The sequence below is a fragment of the Chiloscyllium plagiosum genome, chromosome 16, assembly GCF_004010195.1.
Source record: "Chiloscyllium plagiosum isolate BGI_BamShark_2017 chromosome 16, ASM401019v2, whole genome shotgun sequence".
In the NCBI taxonomy this organism is placed as follows: domain Eukaryota; kingdom Metazoa; phylum Chordata; class Chondrichthyes; order Orectolobiformes; family Hemiscylliidae; genus Chiloscyllium; species Chiloscyllium plagiosum.
Window position 1 is genome coordinate 26,642,391 of NC_057725.1, and position 21,429 is coordinate 26,663,819.

Here is a 21,429-nt window from a genome sequence, read left to right on the forward strand (position 1 = left end):
ACACCTCTAATTTTGGTGTAATCTGCAAACTTACTAACTGTACCTCTTATGCTCGCATCCAAATCATTTATGTAAATGACAAAAAGTAGAGGACCCAGCACTGATCCTTGTGGCACTCCACTGGTCACAGGCCTCCAGTCTGAAAAACAGCCCTCCACCAGCACCCTCTGTCTTCTACCTTTGAGCTAGTTTTGAATCCAAATGGCTAGTTCTCCCTGTATTCCATGAAATCTAACCTTGCTAACCAGTCTCCCATGGGGAACCTTGTCGAACGCCTTACTGAAGTCCATAGAGATCACATCTACCGCTCTGCCCTCATCAATCTTCTTTGTTACTTCTCCAAAAAACTCAATCAAGTTTGTGAGACATGATTTCCCCCACACAAAGCCATGTTGACTATCCCAAATCAGTCCTTGCCTTTCCAAATACACGTAAGTCCTGTCCCTCAGGATTCCCTCCAACAACTTGTCCACCACTGAGGTCAGGCTCACCGATCTATAATTTCCTGGCTTCTCTTTATCGCCCTTCTTAAACAGTGGCACCACGTTTGCCAATCTCCAGTCTTCCGGCACCTCACTTGTGAGTATCGATGATAAAAATATCTCAGCAAGAGGCCCAGCAATCACTTCTCTAGCTTCCCACAGAGTTCTCGGGTTCACCTGATCGGGTCCTGGGGATTTATCCACCTTTAACTGTTTCAAGACATCCAGCACTTCCTCCTCTGTAATCTGGACATTTTTCAAGATGTCACCATCTGATAATGCCTTGGGTTGCTGTGTTACATTACAGGCATTACATAAATGCAAATTGTTATTACTTCCAGTCCTTTATGCTTTGCTGATTTGGTTAGCTCAGTTGACTGGACAGCTGGTTTGTAGTGCAGAGGGACATAACAGCATGCATTCAATACCCATTCTGCCTGAGGTTGCCATGAAGATCCCATGTTGGAGATGTGCTGACTGTTTAACTCCTGACAAGTCACTCTCCCTATGGGACTGTGGCAACTTTATCCTATGACATCATCTCATGGCTCATTGATGATTCAAGAAGAAAGCATAAAACTTGCATTTATGTAGAGTCTTCCGATGAATGAAGTGTAAAAGTGTAGTTACTATTTCCCAAAGGAGCCTTCCACATCCATCAAAGTTTCACTTGCACATCCACCAATGTTATTTATTACATCCGTTGCTCCTGATGCGGTCTCCTCTACATTGGGGAGACCGGACGCCTTCTTGCAGAGTGCTTTAGGGAACATCTCTGGGACACCCGCCCCCCAATGGCCCAACATTTTAACTCCCCCCTCCCACTCTGCTGAGGACATGCAAGTCCTGGGCCTCCTCCACTGCTGCTCCCTTACCACCCGAAGCCTGGAGGAAGTACGCCTCATCTTCCGCCTCGGAACACTTCAACCTCAGGGCATCAATGTGGACTTCACCAGTTTCCTCATTTCCCCTCCCCTCATCTTACCCCAGTTCCAATCTTCCAGTTCAGCACTGTCCTCCACCCCTAAACTAATCTCTCCACGCTGGAGGGTCCCCACCTCCACTCCTGATGAAGGGTTTTTGCCCGAAACGTCACTTTTCCTGCTCCTCGGATGATGTCTGACCTGCTGCGCTTTTCCAGCACCACTCTAATCTAAACTCTGGTTTCCAGCATCTGCAGTCCTCACTTCTGCCAGTATTGTTACAGAGGAAACCCAGCATTCAATTTGTTTACAACAAGTCCCCATGAAACATAAAATGAATGACCATGTTTTGACTGTGTTTAGGTGTGTGTGTGTGTATGTATACAGGCCAAGGCACAATTGGACCTTTTCTAGCCTTTCTTAAATGTAATGCCATGGAATCTTTTACATCATTGATGCATCAAACAGTCAGACTTGACTCACTCTACCACATTTCAAAAGGTACAACCTTTGGCAGTGTAACACTCCCCTATTGTTGTGCTGATGTGTTCCCCCAGTTTGTGCAATCAAAGCTATGAGTTTCTGATCAGTTGATGCATTGTACATGTATATGATGAGTGAGTGTTGTGCTGGTTGATTTGCTTTCCCCACAAGCTCATAATTTGTTACCACGTGTCTTCGTGTGGAAGCAGCTGAGAAATCCTTTATTTTCCATAAATTGGAAAGAATTGTTCAGAAGCTCAGGGGCAACTTCAGCATGAAGCTGCTTGGTTACTGCGACATGTGCTCTTTTCCTTCCACTGGACCTGTCAGCAAGGAGCTTTTTTTTTTGAAGATGAACTGTTGCTGCTCAGAGACACAATCGCTTCTCTCTCTTGCTTGGCACTTGAGACAAATTTGTTTCTCAGCTTTGCATTTTAACACACTGGCATTTATGCAGGGTTTTATTGCAATGGACCATTTAATTGTTTGGTTGTTTAGAGAGGTAATTAATTCAGTCTGTAGTCAGTGCTACACTGAGTGGCTGGAGTTCAATTATGAATTGCTGCAGTTTTATTGATGTTAAAGCAGCACTAGAAGATGTGTTGCAGTGGAGGTGGTCAAGCAATCAATGGATCTTTCAGGAGCTGTTGAAGCAAAAGCACTTTAAAAAAAAGTTTACATTGTTCAAACTTCGATTCTGAGATGCCCAGACAAAAATTTCATCTCAGGAGGTGTTGCATTTGTGTCTGAGTTAAGGTCATGTGTTCAAGTCATATTTTAGAAACATAAAATCAACTTTGACACTCCCAGCACAGTATTTCATGAATAATTAGGGCTGACTAAAAACCCAAAGTGCAGGAAAGCATTAGGACCATAATGTCACCCCTTCTAATGGTCAAGTTAACTTCCTCCTTTGCATGTCACCACTGACACAAATTGCATCAATTACACATGTTTAAAATAAACTGTGGTTGAACTGTGGTCAAGAGAAAGTCCATCGTTTTACTGAGGTGTTGGATCTTTCAGAGTCCAGAACCTTTGGGATTTCTAATCATTGACATACTATGGCCAATTCTACTAAAACAGGTAATCTAGTCATAACCACATTGCTGTTTGTTGGAGTTTCCTGTGTACAAATTAGCTGCAATTCTCATAACAGTTTACACATTAGTCAAGCACATTATACAACTGTGTCAACAAGTCTTACTGAACAGAAGGATTGGTTTGGTCAACAGCTGGTTTGTAATGCCAAGTGATGCCCACAGCAGGGGTTCAATTCCCACATTTGCTGAGGCTGCCGTGAAGAACTCCTTTTCTCACCTGAGGTGTAGTGATCCTCAGGTTAAACCACTACCAATTGTCTCTCTCTAATGAGAGAGCAGGGTATACATTGACTTTACATTATACCGAGCAGAATCCTTTAGTGAATTTTGAAGTCAGACAATCATTCATAATGTGATCCTGTTGATCAATTCAACAACTACTGAACTGAATCCATTAGTGAAGTCAGCAAAGCATTCATAATGATGTAACAATGAACAAATGTGTCAACATAGTCTTTTGAGCTGAATCATTTCAATATTTCTAGGCAACCACAAAATCAACCATCTGTCAAAGCTTTGAAACAGACAAACAGATGGCTGAACTGAATCTAAATTAAAAATACAGTCAAACTCTGGTCACCTTATATACCATCAGATCTGAACTTCACTGTTGTAGAATATAGAATAGCAATTTTTCTAGTGGATGAGGTATCCTAATACATCAGACCACTTTTATATGGTCAAAAGTTTATTGCCTTGACACCTTGCTCAATGTTAAAAGTGATAACCTGGGAAATATGTTATTCAATGGTCACTTTCCTTTTAAAGTAAAGCTCAATTATCAATATTACAATATTAGTAATATATATAACTTATAATAAAACATTTCATTATGACATATGAACTTGCCTTTCATGTGGTCAACAACTCAAAACCATAGTTCATGACAGCTCCACGTGAATGGGAATCATGCCACCCTCTTAGACCAATCTAATTGTAATAATTGCAGAAGGTCTAAATGCTCACTTCTAAAATGGTGCTAGCAACATTGGCGTAACCATGGGCTAACCCAAATTGGGCTCTCAATTAGATTCCTATCCTCTGGCACTGAAAATTACCAATAATTGGAATGGGACCTGTGACTCTGAAATTAGGTCTAGCCTGCCATTATTAAGGCCTTCCTGATGCACTTTGACCATACTGCAGGTCAGAAAATTCAGATTACCAACTTTATTTGAACACATCAATAAATCTTGCTGTTAATTTTAAAAAGTTACATTGACTTGGTGCTTCTTACAGAATCTCAAAACCTAGGAAGTATTTTTGTAGTACAGTTAGTTTTGTAATGGAGGAAATCACAATATTGCTCCAATTGAGATTTAAAAAAACCCACTATTCCTTAAAAGCTAAGAAGGGGTTGGAGGGATCTTGTTAAGCCATACCCCCACCATCCGAGACTATGCCATGGCCTGGGCAAATCCGTCGGATAACAATTGGCAGATAACCTTGTAAGGGAGCAGCAGCAGCAGCAGCTGCACAGACAGCTTGATGGAGTAAAAGTATGATTGAATTAGTCTTGAGAAAGAAAGCAACAGGGCAATGGTGGCAAAGATAAATAGTGGCAATAAGACCAGCTCATAACACAAATACTGTTGCAAGTGAGTTTTATGGCCACAGTTTGCAGACTTGAGTGTTATGAGAGGATGGTTTTGACATGCTATCATTCCAGTTCTACAGTACTTGTATCCAGTTGATGGCTCTGGAATTTGATTTGCATTCATTGAGGGCTGACCTACATTTGACACTTCATTTCCACGATGCTTTTGTCTTTTTTTTAATTGCAATTGGATTCATATCAAGCCCTCACTTGTCTAATGCATGTTTTTGGTTCTTCCTCGTGAAAGTGAGGAGCCTGAATTGAAAGTAATTAATATATCTGTGGGCCCATTTCTCGATTGCTGTATGTTTATTGAAGCACGTAAAACCAATGATCACATGCGCTATGCAGGTCTCACTGCTCAGTTCCCCTGTGTGTAGACAAGCAGAAAATGGACTTGTAAAATAGATGAAAAAATAATCAAGGTTTCAACCGGAGTGGCGGTCAGAATTGTTTATTTCTCTATGGGCTTTTGCAGCAAGAAATAAGATTTAGGATCACTCACATGTTTGGTTTATTAAACTGAATAAGTGAATTCTATCCTTTTGACATTATGAAGAAAAAGAATAAAAGAAGAAGGAAATCACACATTTTCATCAAATCATTGAAGCGAACTTAAACTTATACTTAGCAGAAACAGCAGCAAGATTTTTTTTGTGATGCTGAAGTCTGGAATATATTTCTCAGAACACGAGGAGAGCCCTGTTGTTCTTCTTTGAATTGTTTCCCTATCTCCTCCAATACACAGAGACTTTAGGTTTACCCGAAAGGTTTGTTTAATATTTCAGTCCAAGGATGGAACCTCCAACAACCTCTGCACTGAAGGAACAGTGAAAATGTGAGCCTTGTAATGGGGCCTTAAATAATAGCTTTCTGGTTTAGGGATGAGAGTACAATAATGAAGGCATGGTTCCTGATTAAGGGCTAATGTCTGAAATGTTGACTCTCTTGCACCTTGGATGCTGCCTGACCTGCTGTGCTTTTTCCAGTGCTGTGCTTTTTGACTCTGACTGTCCAGTATCTGCAATTCTCACTTTCTCCTAGTTCTTCCATTGTCTTTGCTGAATTATTCTTTGGACTGTAAAGCTAAATAATGGTCAGGCATAAAAGAGGACAACCTGAGCCAAATAACTCCTGAAAAAGATATTCTGGATTTTGAAAATTTGTGTGCAAAAAGCATTCATGATCAGTTCAGTTTTTGGTCAATAATAATTCCAATCAGCATCCTGAGGGTTATCATTGACCAGAACCTGATAATGGAGCTGTCATTCAAATACTGTGCCTACAAGCATAGGTCAGAAGCTAAGATAGGGATGCATTGGCCTAGTGGTATTATCACTGGACTCTTAGCTCAGAGACTCAGGTTCAAATCCCACTATGGCAAGTGGTGGAATTTGAATTCAATAAATATCTGAAACTAAGAGTCTATGATAACCAGGAGTTGATTGTTGGAAAAACCCTTTTGGTTCACTAATGTCCTTTTGGGAAGAAAGCTGTCATTCTTACGTGGTGCGGCCTGCCTGTGACTCCAGAGCCACAGCAATGTGGTTGACTCTTAATTGTCCTCTGGGCAATAAGTACTGGCTGAGCCAGTGTCTGCAATGAATAACTCACCTTCTGTCTTCTCAATGCCTTTGTATCATCTCCAAGATGCATGTCAGGAAATACTCTTCATTTGTATGGATGGGTGCTGCTCCAATGACACCCAAGAAGCTAGACAGTATCCAGGCCAATGCAGCGTACTTGACTGACCAAATTCAACATTCAATCCTTTCACCTCTAACACAAGTGGCAGCAATGTGTACTGTTTACAAGATCTACTGCACCAACTCATCCAGTTTCCTTCAACAGCACTTTCCAAATCTGAACCATCCATTACCTAAATAGACATGGGTATCAAATAAATGGAAACACCATCACCTACAAAATCCTTGCAGGTCACAGGCCATCCTGACTTGGAACTATATTGTCACTTCTACACTGGGTCAAAATCCTAGAACTCCCTTCCCTAATAACACTGGCTATACGTATACTACATGAGCTGCAGCAGTTTAAGAAGGCAGCTCATCACCACCTTCTTCAGGACAATTAGGGATGTGCAATAAGTGCTGGCCGAGTGATTGTCTACATTCCAAAAATAATTCATTAAAAATGCTCCACCATCAGCAACAAATCACACAGCTGCCTGGGCTCAAAGCTATTGAAATTCTCTTTTTAAACATTTCTATCTTTCTGCCTTCCTCTTAAATGAAGGCATTTCCTCAAACCTACCTTTTAAACTACGTGTTTGATCATGGGTCTAAATCTCAGACTTGGTGCCACAATTTGTTTGTGATCGATCCTGTAAGGCACGTTAAGTTGTTTAACTATTAGTGCTCTATAAATGCACACTGTTGTGTTATCTTCCTCTCTTTACAAACTTAACTACTTCCTGCCGCTGAATTTAGTCATTTACTAGTCTCATCAAAGATTCAATTCTCTCACTCTTTATCCAGTGAAACTCCTAAGACAACAGGACATTGTTGATAAACAAATTGGATGCTCATTATGAAAGAGCCCCTGTGAATCTTGTTTTCTGATGAGTTGTAAGGAGAAATAATAGAAGCAAATAGATATTTGGAACTTGCAATTGTTAACAATGTTTTAGGTAATGAGAGTTTTGCAATTAATGTCCTCAGCATGTCATAATTCTCATGCCAAGTATGTTTCTTTTCATAATCCTATGCATTAATACAGACCCAGGCATTGCAAATATGTCAGTGTAAATATACATGCAAATCAAAGCGATTATGCAACTTAGATGATAAATAATGATTGAAAATCTGGCTCTGGGGTTTTCAGAATAATAATTGCCATGTTACTAGTTTCCAATGTAATAGGTCATTCTTGTCAAGCACTGGGGCCATGGAGATATTGCAATCAGATTTCTCAGTAAGCAAAGAAAGATTAATGTGTTGAAATAACTGTACAGTGTCAGTTCTCTCTGCTAGCGACCAGCAATATTGAGAGGAAATACTAATATTTTTGACCAGAAATGTAACCGAATTAGCCACAGAAATACTTTGGCTGCAAGAGCAGACCAGAGGCTAGATATTCTGCTAGGAGTGGCAAACTTTCTGATTCCCTTCACATCACTCTTAACGCTTGTTCACAACCTACAAGGAACAAGTCAGGAGATGGAATACTCCCCATTGCCAGGATGCGTGCAGCCCCAGTGGCACTCCAGAGGTTTGAAACATCCAGGACAAATGACACACTTGATCAGCTCCACATCCACCTCAAACATTCACTCTCTTCAGCACCAGTGCACAGTGGCAGCAGTACGTACCATCTAAAGGATGTATTGCAGCAATTTGCCAAGACTCTTTTGACAGCACCATCCAAACCCTGACCTCCCAAAAATATACTGAAGGCACTATGTAAATGCAATCAGTCATTTGGCAGTACAGAATTTGTGTATTGATGAAAAAGGGCACATTTTGTTAAAACGTTTCATCTTGCACCTATCATCTTGCACATATCCACCTACCAGAATATGATTAAAGGAGAAGACAATATGTTTGTACTATGAGAGCAGAGAGGTGACTGGTTGGCAAATGGGCTCCTAAGTGGCAGAATGCTGCACTTTCGTGGCAAGGCATCCACCAATCAGAACAGCACTGTATTTGTTCTGCAGCTATTCTGTGATTCTGAGATTGGTTCTTGGTCAGCAGAACATTCCAAATACTTGATAACTTGCATTTGATGACCATTTATATTAAGTTGTGCAGAAAGAGCAATATTGGCTAGAATTAACTTTGGGAAAGGCAGGGTGTGAGGTCATTGGAGAAGAGAGTAATGTTCATGTTACACTGTTCACTTCTATTTTACTGATTTCATGCATAGCCTGTGAATGGATGCAAAGCATTCTAAAGTAGCTTTCCAAGGGAGCAAGATGTATATATACTAGCTCCCCAAGATTCTAGTAATTGTGCCTGATCAAATGTAGTTGTGCATTTTGCTATAATGCAGTAAATCGTGTTATCTAAGAATAGTCCCTCTTCTGTATATATTGTTCATTTATGCATCCTTGACTACTAATCATTAACTAGATCCAAAACAAAGCAAATGAGAATGGGTTTCAGTGAACTGTATCAAGTAACCTTTAAACAGCAATGGTGGAGGTAGCAAATGCTACAGGCTATCAGGAGTATTCATCTAGCAAAATATTACATTTTTCTCCTTTATTTGGACATTGCTGTCAAGGCTAACATTTGAGGTCAATCCATATTTGCCCTTGAACTGTAGTTTGTTAGGGCTTTTTCAGAGCACAGTTAGGAGTCAACCACATTGCTGTGGGAGTGGAGTATCCTACAGTGTGGAAACAGGCCCTTCGGCCCAACAAGTCCACACCGACCCTGCGAAGGGCAACCCACCCAGACCCATTCCCCTACACCCAACACTATGGACAATTTAGCATGGCCAATTCACCTAACCTGCACATGTTTGGACTGTGGGAGGAAACCGGAGCACCCGGAGGAAACCCACACAGACACGAGGAGAGTGTGCAAACTCCTCACAGACAGTTGCCTGAGGCGGGAATTGAACCTGGGTCCAGACCATATAAGAAGAGCAGATCTCCTTCCCTAAAGGGCATTAGTAAACCAGGCAAGGCTTTTTTTTTAAATGGCAATTGACAATGATTTCATGATTCTTAATTTCAGACTTCTTAATTGAATTGTAAATTCCACCAGCTGTCATTGCAAGGTTGCAGTGATATGGATCTAACTGCTGCCATAAGGAGAGGAAATCCAGATGATCCAGAAGACAAGAAACATTTTCCAACAAGTGACTTTTCTACCTTAAGAACATGACTGTTTTCAAAAGGCACAGTTAGGAAAGGAAACAAATTATTGATACAGAAAAACAGCAGCACTCATGAAAGTAGCAAAAGGCAAGTCCAGAACTCCAAAGGCAAAACTTCATTTAGATGTTATTGAGAAATGTTGGGAGAAGAACATGGTCTAGGAAATAGAGAGAAAAGTCAACCATACTTAAAAGCCATTGAGATTTTAGAGAAAGGAGGAGGAGGTAAAATTAGAGACCATTAGGAGAAAATGAAATAACTTTGTGAAAATATAACAAAAATCAGAAAGTGAATGAATGAGAATATAAAAAGGAATTCTTCCCTCGTGCAATAAGCATCACAGCTATTGACATTAGGATGCAACCAGGCACCTAATTTATTAATGTTGCAGCCTGAGATCCATATTTATTACTTATTATTGTGTAGAAGAAAGTTATTGACATGAGTAGACCATGACTAAACACAAACTTTACCCAAAAGTAAGTAGAAAACCTCCATTTTGGCTGCAGGAGGAAGGAAAACCCATTGAAAAAGTTCTTGTCATCATTTTGATCAGGCAGGAAAACCCAATATACAGCACAACCATGTAATACTGTATTACATAGAAATAGTAAAAGCTTGAAAGCAGTAATTTATGACAGAACAGCCAGTAGTATAATTTAAAGCTTTGTTGAATAATTCAATAGAGTATTAAACTAATACTGTTAAAAAAAACTGTACGACAAAGGAAATGTACATAGTCACGCTGGTTTTGTCAATCAGTTTAAAACAACATTCATAAATACAGGAATAAAAAATTAAAGACAGCAGATGGAAAACAACATCAAAACCACTTTTAAATTAATAGGATTAATAACTTTATTGAGAAGAAATAGAAAAATATATAATATTCCTAACAGATTCAAAACCAGGGAAAGACCATACAGACCACAAAATTGGACTTTATAGAGGCAACAGTTCTGGAGATACAGCATTGGCTCACAAGTATTTATTAAGACTGAAGCTGATAATACATTACTATATTCAATGGATCCAGTTATGGATGATGTTATTCACAGAAAAGATATGAAAGACAGTAGGTACTTTTGAAGATGCCCTAAAACCTTTTGATAAGTACTTCAATTTAAGAACAACAAAAGATCTTGAATGTGCAAGATTGAACATAAGATTCAGCTTCTAGGAGAATTAGAATTTGGAAGAGTCAGCTGGTGATTGGAAATTACTGATGAATTTATCAGATTTTGACCGTCCAAGGAAGATTTAACTTTGGAGAAAACAATTCAGCTGGTGCTGGAAGCAGAAACCGTATATACACATAGACAGGTGCTGACAGGGGAAGACCACCACAACGGGAAAACAGAATCGATTGATGTTATAAATTATGGACATTCAAAACAGGTACATGATAAGCCTACCCAATGAACAAGCTAATCTCTTAAAATCAGTGCCAGCACTGCAGCACCATGGCTCAAAGCTATTGGCAATGTCCAGCCATCAGTAAAGAATGCTATATTCATAGAATTGAAGGGCACTTACAGAGGATGTGCAGAAATAAGACAGGTTCAGAACAATAGACATATGAATGGTAACACACATAAAGAGAACTACACAGTAGAAAGCCAACTACCATTATAAAAGATACCTGCATTTGGTGAGATATTTCTTTTATAGTAGCTCCCCGAGTCTTTCATAGCGTAATAAATTAATCCAGATAAGCCAGAAGAATCTGTCTACATCAAAGTACAGGAATTCTGCTATAACGTGCATTTTGTTAATATGAATTCCTATAATGCAATTGATGAATTGGGGACATGTGTGAACTTTTAAAGCAAGTATTGGTTATAATGCGACTTTGGCACATTAATTTAAATGGTGCTGCTATTATGTGATTTTCTTATAACACGGGATTGCAAGAGAACAGAATTACCATGTTATAGCAAAACTGATTGTACATCCTGTTGATTTTGTGTTTAATACAGAAGCAAGGTTACTGTCCTAATGAGTTAGTTGCCATGGTTAAAGAAGCAAAAGTTACAGCTGCCTGAGATGAGACTATGAGGTGTCAGAAGCAGAGAGATGCAAAAGGTTACACTACAACCCAACGCACCTTAAAGAACTTGTGGATTGTTCACAATCAATCAACTTCACCTTTGAGCGGATAGTTTGCACAATACCAACTTCTCTAGAAGGATAGAAGTTTACCATCTCCTAAAGAACAACATGTTGAGAAGCAATCTGGTGTTTGGAACAGCCAGCAGACTTCATGTCAGAAGTGAAAAAGCACAAACTATTTGTTAAGGTTATCCATGATGGAATTTTAAAAAGAGTTTCATATGTCTGAAAAGTAGCAGTGGACAACAAGCCAATAGATGCTCAAGCAATTCAACATAAAGAAAAGAGTAACCAAGATTGGGTCATCATTTGCAGGCATTCTGTTAAGGGATGGCCAGAGCAGAAAATCCAGCTAGCCAGCAAATAACATATACTTTGAGCAGGAACATTTCTCAATTGTAGTGTTTGACAGAAGACTGGTTGTAGGACATTTGTTTGGGAGGATGTACTGGAAAGAATATACCACGGTACTTTAGGCAATGATGTACAGCCAAGTGTCCATCACCAATATGCTGGCCTGGGATTTCCAAAGAGATATTTTCTTTATTAATTCACGATATATGGATGTTACTGGAAAGGCCAGCATTTGCTGCCCATTCCATTTCAGACAGTTGTTAAGTATCAAGCACGTTCCAATGGGTCTAGAGTCACAGGTTTAGGCCCAACCACCCAAGGACAGTAGCTTTGCTTCCGTAAAGGATATAACCTGATAGATCAATATCTCTGATACCAGTTTTTACATTCCAAATTTATTCAATGATTTTAAATTTCATAAACTGCCATGGTCAGATTTTAATTCGGGTCTCCAGAGCAGTAGAAGGGCCAACAACATTGGCCATTACTAGGCCAACAACATTGCTACCATTCTGCTGTCTTCCCTGTTATGATTGACTGAAGATCCTACATTATGAAGTCTTCAATTATACAGGACTGATAGGTCTGGAAAGCACTCTTGTCATCTTTGTAGACAGATCAGAAATTCTCCCTAATGGATGTAGGTTTGCTTGCTGAGCTTGAAGGTTCATTTTCAGATGTTTTGTCACCATACTAGGTAACATCTTCACTGAGCCTCTGGGCAAAACACTACTGATGATTCCTGCTTTCTATTTACATATTTGGGTTTCTTTGGATTGGTGATGTCATTTCCTATGGTGATATCAGTTCCTGTTCTTTTTCTTGGGGGTGGTAAATGGGGTCCAAGTCAATGTATTTGTTGATAGAGTTCTGGTTGGAATGCCATGCTTCTAGGAGTTCTCGTGCTTGTCTCTGTTTGGCTTGTCAGAGGATGGATATGTTGTCCCATTTGAAGTGGTGTCCTTCCTCATCTGTATGTAAGGATACTAGTGAGAATGGGTCATATCTTTTTGGGCTTATGCCCGAAACATCGATTCTCCTGTTCCCTGGATGCTGCCTGACCTGCTGCGCTTTTCCAGCAACACGTTTTCAGCTCTGATCTCCAGCATCTGCAGACCTCACTTTCTCCTCATATCTTTTTGTAGCTAGTTGATGTTCATGATCCTGGTGGCTAGTTTTCTGCCTGTTTGTCCAATGTAGTGTTTGTTACAGTTCTTGTGCGATATTTTGCAAATGACATTAGTTTTGCTTGTTGTCTGTATAGGGTCTTTCAAGTTCATTATCTGTTATTTTAGTATGTTGGTGAGTTTATGAGAAAAAGAACAGGAAATTACATCACCACAGGAAATGACATCACTGACCCAAAGCAACCCAAACATATACATAGAAAGCAGGAATCATCAGCAGTGCTTCGTCCGGAGGCTCACTGAAGGTGTTACCTAGTATGGTGATGAAACATCAGAAAAGGAGCCTTCTAGCTCAGTGAGCAAACCTACATCCAGAACCTCAACCTGAGCTACAAATCTTCTCAAAACCCGCTATTCTCCCTTATCTTCTACATCTGAAAGGAAGAGCATATCACTCTACTAAAAGCCATCTCTGCATCCTAAACAATTTACAAACCCAGAATTTATCCAAAAAACAATCACAACACACTTTCCCAAAAACTGAGTGTTAGTAGAGTCATATTGCTGAAAAACACGGTTCTGGGATAAATTAATACCTATCTTTTATATTAAAAATTTAATCAAACGACAGATCTCAGTAAAACATTAAAAGATTACATTCATCCTACTCAATATTATAGATTTACAATAAAAGAAATCACAGATTAATATTTATCAGTTTTATTTGACTTAAAATCAAACACTTAGCTGATCAGACACTGAAATTACTGATCACTCCGAGCTACTATGTATAGTTCCGACAATGAGGTCTCTCAAGGTCAGCTGTGAAACTGCATTGCACTGTTTGTTTTACTTTGACCAATCGTTAGAGATGTTTGTAGTTTCACAGTCAGTCAGCTGTGAAAGTTCACTGCTTGATTCTTTTGATGTATTCTTGTTGATCTGTAGAGACACTATCTGGCCTCTCCACGTGGTCACCCCTGCTCTCTGTCTTTCCTCCCATTTAAAGTGTCGTTTTTTTTGAAACTTCGAAAAAATTTGCAAAACTTATAAAAATGGTAATTACTACTCCAACAAAGTGAGGAAATCAGCTCCACTGCTAAAAAAAAAACCCCTCAAACAAACAGTAGCAATTACAGCCAGCATCCTCTCCCGTCCACCATTTTGTTATTCCCATCCTAGTGATTATGCATGACCAAATGTTATTAGACTTATTTCAATCATACAATAAACTTTCTTGTCATCTAAGGACAATATTTCTTTGGAGATTCTCTTTGACAGCATATCATTGACCACTAGCACTATATAAGCCCAAGATAAAGCAAAAGCATGCTGTCTCACTGAGGGTAGGTATTTGAATGCAAGCTGTTGCCAGCCATGACCAACCTGTCACACTGAGAATCTTTAGGTATGTTACCAATCTCCCATCCACAGACAGGCATCTCTTGACCTCACTGTCAGCTACTGCCTGAACCAAATGACAGAGTAAGAATCTCCCTTTACAAGAAAAGCAGGTCCCATTAACTCCAGACTCACCAGGGAGACTGTCTCACTTGCTGTATGCCACTTTTAACCAGATGTGAATGTTAAGGAATGTGTTTCTGTTTGCTCCCAGCTTAATTGCAAAAGTGCAACTTAATTTGATGGCTATGCATGCATGACATGCCACTAATTTAAACGTAGCTTCCTACTGTTTGCCATTGGACCCTTCACCCACCTTTAATATGTTCCCCAATTCACCTTCCAGCTTTTATCCTATTGTCAGGAAGCTGACATTTCTCTTCCTGAACATTGAAATATTTTCATCCACCTTATTCCCTGTTCTTGGGAGTATCATGAGATCCCGCCAGCGTTTCACCTCGATGATCTTCCAGCTAACATTAGAGATATATTGGCTGCCTGGAAGTTCAATGACACTTTATCAAATCCCAGAAAATACAACATTTGTGTGAAAGAATAGGGGAATGTGCAAGACACCGTAAAGTTGAAAGTTTCTTGTTCTACACTGTTCAGACTCATGGCTGTGTAACAACTAACTTGGCAAGAAAATGATAGTTTGATTCCTCATATTGAATCATGGAGTACAGAAAGAGGCCCTTTGAAATTCATGCCAGTTTGTCGAATCAGCCACTGAATTGGTTCTAGACATCCTTCATTGCTCAGTAGCCCTTCCATTTTTTTTTCCCTTCGAATATTTATCCAAATCCCTTTTAAAACTTATTATTCAATTTACATTGCCCATCTACATAGGCAATGCATTCCAGATTTAATAATTCAATGTGTAAAACATGTTTCCCCATGTCAGCTCTGGTTCTTTTGTCAATCAACTCAAAACTGTGTCTTCTCTTTATTGACTAGTTTGCATTAGAAACAGTTTTTCCTAACTTTCATTATCTATTACAAACAATTAAGTTTTGAACACTTTTCTTAAACCTCCTGTTAAACCACCCTATCCTCAGGAGAACATTCACAGTTTCTCCACTCTCAACAAACAACTAAAGTCCCACATCCTTGACCCATTCCAGTAACTCTACTAATTCTGAAGTGTGATGTTCAGCATTAAGCATCATTCTTCAGCTATTCAATTCCCCATTAAATTTTCACATCCTGTATTCCTATTAGTTGCAATATTTCTGGTTCTGAGGTAAAGTGAAAGTCATTTGTTTTGAAGACTTCTAAATCAATACAATACCAGGTTAAAGGCCAACAGGTTTATTTGGAATCACAAGCTGTCGGAGCGCCGCTCCTTCAACGGGTGGTTGTAAAGGTTACCTGTTGGACTACAACCTGGTGTTGTGTGAGTTTTAACTTTGTCCACCGCAGTCCAACACCAGCACCTCGAAGTCTAATATAAACAGTTTAGAAAATAGTTGACTGTTACTGGCTATATAAACTACAGTGATTTAGTTCTAAAATTTCACTGGGAGGCAGATCTAATGTTCCTTGGCGTTAACATTTTCAGTTGAACTGTAGTTCAGTGCAAGATTCAGGTTTTTTTTTGGTGTTAAATTGACCACTTTAGAGGACTTTGCAGTATCTTAGCAGAAGCAGGTTGTGTTGTTGCCATGGCATTCAATTGCATAGATCTCCAGACTAGATCAAATGTGGCTTCTTTTGTGCTTCCAATTCTCACACCACTGCTGACTGAGTAGAGGCCAAGGTTAGTCAAAGATTGCTGCCTCATCACATGACAAGTGAAAGCACAATCTCACACATCAGCTCTGACTCTGCCGGAAGGTTACCTCGACCATTTGTTAAGGAGCTGTGTGATAGCGAGGAGTCCCAATACTTCTTTCTGATTGTTGCTGAAAAGCCCTCAGTGGGAATTGCAAGCTCCTGCAGATAGCATTCATGAGATGTCACACTCGGAACCTGATATGGAACAAAATGGCACTGATGAGACAACTTAATGTAAATGACTGGTAGAAAGCAGTTGGGCAGGTGGCTTTGAAACAATTCCATGTTTTCTGTTTGCCATAAAATATACAGTTTAAGCTTGCACAACACAAAATATTCCCGTCAGAGACAAATACTCATTCAACTTGGCGAACGGAAACTAATTCATTTTCATTTACAGTACTATCACAATAAATATATAAATTGACGAATGTAAAAATATGATACTGAGCATGCTGGAAATATGAAATAAAAGAGGAAATTTAGGAACCAGAGTGAGTTTGTGTGTGACAGAGAGATAGAGAATGTTAACATTTCATGTTGATGACTTCATTATCGAATGAAGGTCATTGACCTGAAAAGTTTACCCTGATTCTCTGTCCACTGACGCGACCACATTTCATTTCAAATTTGTCACATTTTCTTCTTATGAAACAAATATTGAATATTTGTTAGTGCGCTCATAGCTCGTGTAGTAAATAAAATGTGCAGATAGGTTTTGCTGAATTTTTACAATAACCATCAGCATGAATTTCTTTGGTAATAAAATCAGAAAACATTGAAAATATTCAACAGGTCAGGCAGAAGCTGTGTCAGGAGACAAATGGAATTAATATTTCAGGTAGGCATCCTTGAGTGACATCACATCCTTTTGAAAATTTTTAGTGCCTGATAATCAATTTTAAACAAAAAACTGTTGTCAGGAAGTTTGCAATATTCCAAAACCTGATTTGAATATAGATTTGAATTGGACAGTCAAAAAGAAAGAACTTGCAACTTTATATTGGGAAACAATACCGCAGTATTAATCCAGAAACTCATCTAATGTTCTGGGGTCCTAGGTTCATATCTCACCATGGCAGATGAATTCCATTTTTAAAAAAACTCTGGAGTCACGAATCTACTCATGACCATGAAACTATTATCAATTGTTGGAAAAAAGCCCCATCTGGCTCACTTAATGCTCTTTCAGAAAGGAAATGTTCCATCCTGACCTGATCCGACCTAAATATGACCCCAGACTCTCAGCAATATGGCTGACTCTGAATTGCCTTTTGAAATGGCCTCACAAGCCATTCCATTCTATCAACCAGTACAAAGTCTAAAGTTGTTCAGTCAAAATCTTGGAATTACCTCTCTAAGAGCATTGTGGATCTACTTATTTTGCATGAACTGCAGCAGTTCAAGAAGGCAGCTCACCATCAACTTCTCAAAGGCAACTAGGGACAATCAATAAATACTGGCCAGCTAGTGACAACCATGAGTGAATAAAACAAAATACATTTTTGTATAAATTACCTTTCATGATTTCAGAATGAGCCAAAATGTTTACAGCAAACAACAGAAACACTTGGATCCCTGGCACCATGTTGGGATCCAAACTCACATCCTCTACATTTCACAATTATTGTCATAACCAAAAGAATATTATTCTTGCATCTGGTTCACAAAAGTCATAACTTAATTGTTTTATACCCTCAATATGTTGTTCTTTCTTGATTTCAAGGTTGGCCGAGATAAAAATCTGGTGTAGTTCTGAGTGCCAACCTGTCAGGCCCAATACTCCTGATCATATGCATATTGGCTAACTGTTAAAGGGAGATTGACCAGAATAGTTCCAAAGGTGAAGGGTGTTGGCTAAAAGATGGGATTGAAGTTTGAAGAGTAAAGCAGATTGAGGAGAGATTTGATAGCAACATGAATTATAATGCAACACCAGGCTGTAGCCCAACAGGTTTATTTGGAAGCACTAGCTTTCGGAGTGCTGCTCCTTCATCAGGTAGTTGTGGTGTAAAAGATCATAGGACACAGAATTTATAACAAAACTTTACAGTGTGATGTAACTGAAATTATACATTGAAAAAGACCTGAATTGTTTGTTAAGTCCCTCATCTTTCTCTTAATCCATTTTTTAGATTAGAATCAGTATGAACATTGGGGCACAAACAGTCTCACACAGGGCACCTCACACCTTCAGTGCATTATCTGGCCCCGACATGACACCAAATGTTAAAGTTCACTCGAGAATGTAACTTTTAAAAAGTTCTTCAATTTACATATGAAAGAACTGAAACCAACATGTTCATTCTAAAAGATGAGAGACTTAGCAAACAATTCAGGTCTTTTTCAATATATAATTTCAGTTCCATCACACTGTAAACATTTATGATAAATTCTGTGTCTTATGATCTTATACTCCACAACCACCTGATGAAGGAGCAGTGCTCTAAAAGCTAGTGCTTCCAAATAAACATGTTGAACTATAACATAGTGCCGTGTGATTTTTAACTTTTTACACCCCAGTCCAACACCGGCATCTTCAAATCATGAATTATAATGAACTATCTAAAGTACGCAAAACAAAGCTGACCCCATTAACTTATGTTACCAGGACTAGGGGACATAAATGTAATGTTTTGGGCAAGAGGTGAAATGAGATGTGAGGAAGGCCCACTAATGCTCCAAGTGGTAATAACCCAGAAGTTGCTCCTTATAAGTGTGCCAGAATTTCAGACTAGCAATGATTTTGAAAGGATGTTAGATGTACACATCAAATAAATAGGTTTGCAGAGCTACAGAATAGAGGGAGGAATGGGTAAGCTGGATGACTTTGGAGAGAGCTGGCATATATTGAATAGGATTCTGGATTAGTGGTGCTGGAAGAGCACAGCAGTTCAGCCAGCATCCGAGGAGCATTAAAATTGACGTTTCGGGCAAAAGCCCTTCATCAGGAATAAAGGCAGAGAGCCTGAAGTGTGGAGAGATAAGCTAGAGGAGGGTGGGACAAGTCATGGGGACAGTGCTGAGCTGAAAGTTTAGAAGTAGGGTGAGGTGAGGGGAAGGGGAAATGTGGAAACTGTTGAAGTCCACATTGATGCCCTGGGATTGAAGTGTTCCGAGGCAGAAGATGAGGCGTTCTTCCTCCAGGCGTCTGGTGGTGAGGGAGCGGCGGTGAAGGAGGCCCAGGACCTCCATGTCCTCAGCAGAGTGGGAGGGGGAGTTGAAATGCTGGGCCACAGGGCGGTGTGGTTGATTGGTGCGGGTGTCCCGGAGATGTTCCCTAAAGCTCTCTGCTAGGAGGCGTCCAGTCTCCCCAATGTAGAGGAGGCCGCATCGGGAGCAATGGATATATTAAATGATATTGGTGGATGTGCAGGTAAAACTTTGATGGATGTGGAAGGCTCCTTTAGGGCCTTGGATGGAGGTGAGGGAGGAGGTGTGAGTGCAGGATTTGCAGTTCCTGCAGTGGCAGGGGAAGGTGCCAGGATGGGAGGGTGGGTAGGAGGGGCGCGTGGACTTGACCAGGTAGTCACGAAGGGAACGGTCTTTGCAGAAGGCGGAAAGGGGTGGGGAGGGAAATATATCCCTGGTGGTGGGGCCTTTTTGGAGGTGGTGGAAATGTCGGTGGGTGATCTGGTTTATGCGAAGGTTGGCAGGGTGGAAAGTGAGCACCAGGGGCGTTCTGTGGTGGAACTGGTCCTCCTGGGAGAAGATACGGCAGAGGCGGAGGAATTGGGAATACAGGATGACATTTTTGCAAGAGGTAGGGTGGGAAGAGGTGTAATCCAGGTAGCTGTGGGAGTCGGTGGGTTTGTAAAAAATGTCAGCGTCAAGTCGGTCGTCATTAATGGAGCTGGAGAGGTCCAGGAAGGGGAGGGAGGTGTCTGCAGTCATTGTTTTTACCTATATATTGAATAGGCCAAAGAGCCTCCTTCTGTACTGTAATGACAATGACATTCTGAAATGTTAGGACTTACTGTGTTTTGTTTCTGTTTTCTCTTGGAAGGCTTGAGAATGGTGTCAGGAAAGAAAAGAATGAAAACTTTTCTGAGGTATGTTGCCAATATGTGGGTCTTGATTAGATTAGATTACTTACAGTGTGGAAACAGGCCCTTCGGCCCAACAAGTCCACACCGCCCCGCCGAAGCGCAACCCACCCATACCCCTACATTTACCCCTTACCTAATACTATGGGCAATTTAACATGGCCAATTCACCTGACCTGCACATCTTTGGACTGTGGGAGAAAACCGGAGCACCCAAAGGAAACCCACACAGACACGGGGAGAATGTGCAAACTCCACACAGTCAGTCGCCTGAGGCTGAAATTGAACCCGGGTCTCTGGGGCAGCAGTGCTAACCACTGTGCCATTGTGCCACCCTTGGTTGACTAATGTTTTGTTTTAAACAAATATGAATATGGTCCTTAAAGCAGTAAACAGATTATGGCACCATTGCTCACTGTTAATGGATAAAATATAGCTGTAAATGCTACATACTGCCTTTTTAATGAAGGAAATGGACAACAATGCCAGGTCAGTCAGTCAGTTCAACCATTTTAGAAAAATTAGGAAAAATTTTAGAAATGATAATTTGGAAGATAATTAACAGTAACCTGATCAAAAACAATTAATTAAGGAAAATTCGCATGGAGTTGTTAAAAGACAATTATGTTTAGTTAACCTACATAGGTTTTTTTGATGATTTATGACGGTAGTGCAGTTGATGTGGTGTATATTGAAACTTTATTGCTGGAACAGCACAGCAGGTCAGGCAGCATCCAGGGAACAGGAGATTCGACGTTTCGGGCACAGGCCCTTCTTCAGGAATGAGCAGAGAGTGTTCAGCAGGAGAAGATAAAAGGTAGGGAGGAGGGACTTGGAGGAGGGGAGTTGGAAATGTGATAGGTGGAAAGAGGTCAAGGTGAGGGTGATAGGTCGGAGTAGGGTGGAGGCGGAGAGGTCAAGAAGAAGACTGCAGGCCAGGAAGGCGGTGCCGGGCGGGAAGGATCCGGCTGAGACAAGGTGGGGGGAGGGAGAATGAAGAAACTGGTGAAGTCCAAGTTCATCCCCTGCGGTTGGAGGGTTCCCAGTCGGAAGATAAGACGCTCCTCCTCCGACCGTCGCGTTGTTGTGGTTTGGCGGTGGATGAGTCCAATGACCTGCATATCCTCGGTGGAGTGGGAGGGGGAGTTGAAATGCTGTGCTACAGGGTGGTTGGGTCGG

The 21,429-nt window shown here is 40.3% G+C and overlaps 1 long non-coding RNA gene across 1 annotated transcript in view; it reads left to right on the top strand.

Moving 5' to 3' along the window:
* LOC122558038 overlaps nt 1–21,429 on the top strand; it is a 59,192-nt gene that overhangs the window by 31,716 nt on the left and 6,047 nt on the right. Inside the window, exon 2 of the long non-coding RNA XR_006314014.1 lies at nt 20,211–20,256. This is a non-coding gene — a long non-coding RNA (uncharacterized LOC122558038). The remainder of the gene's footprint in view (nt 1–20,210; nt 20,257–21,429) is intronic.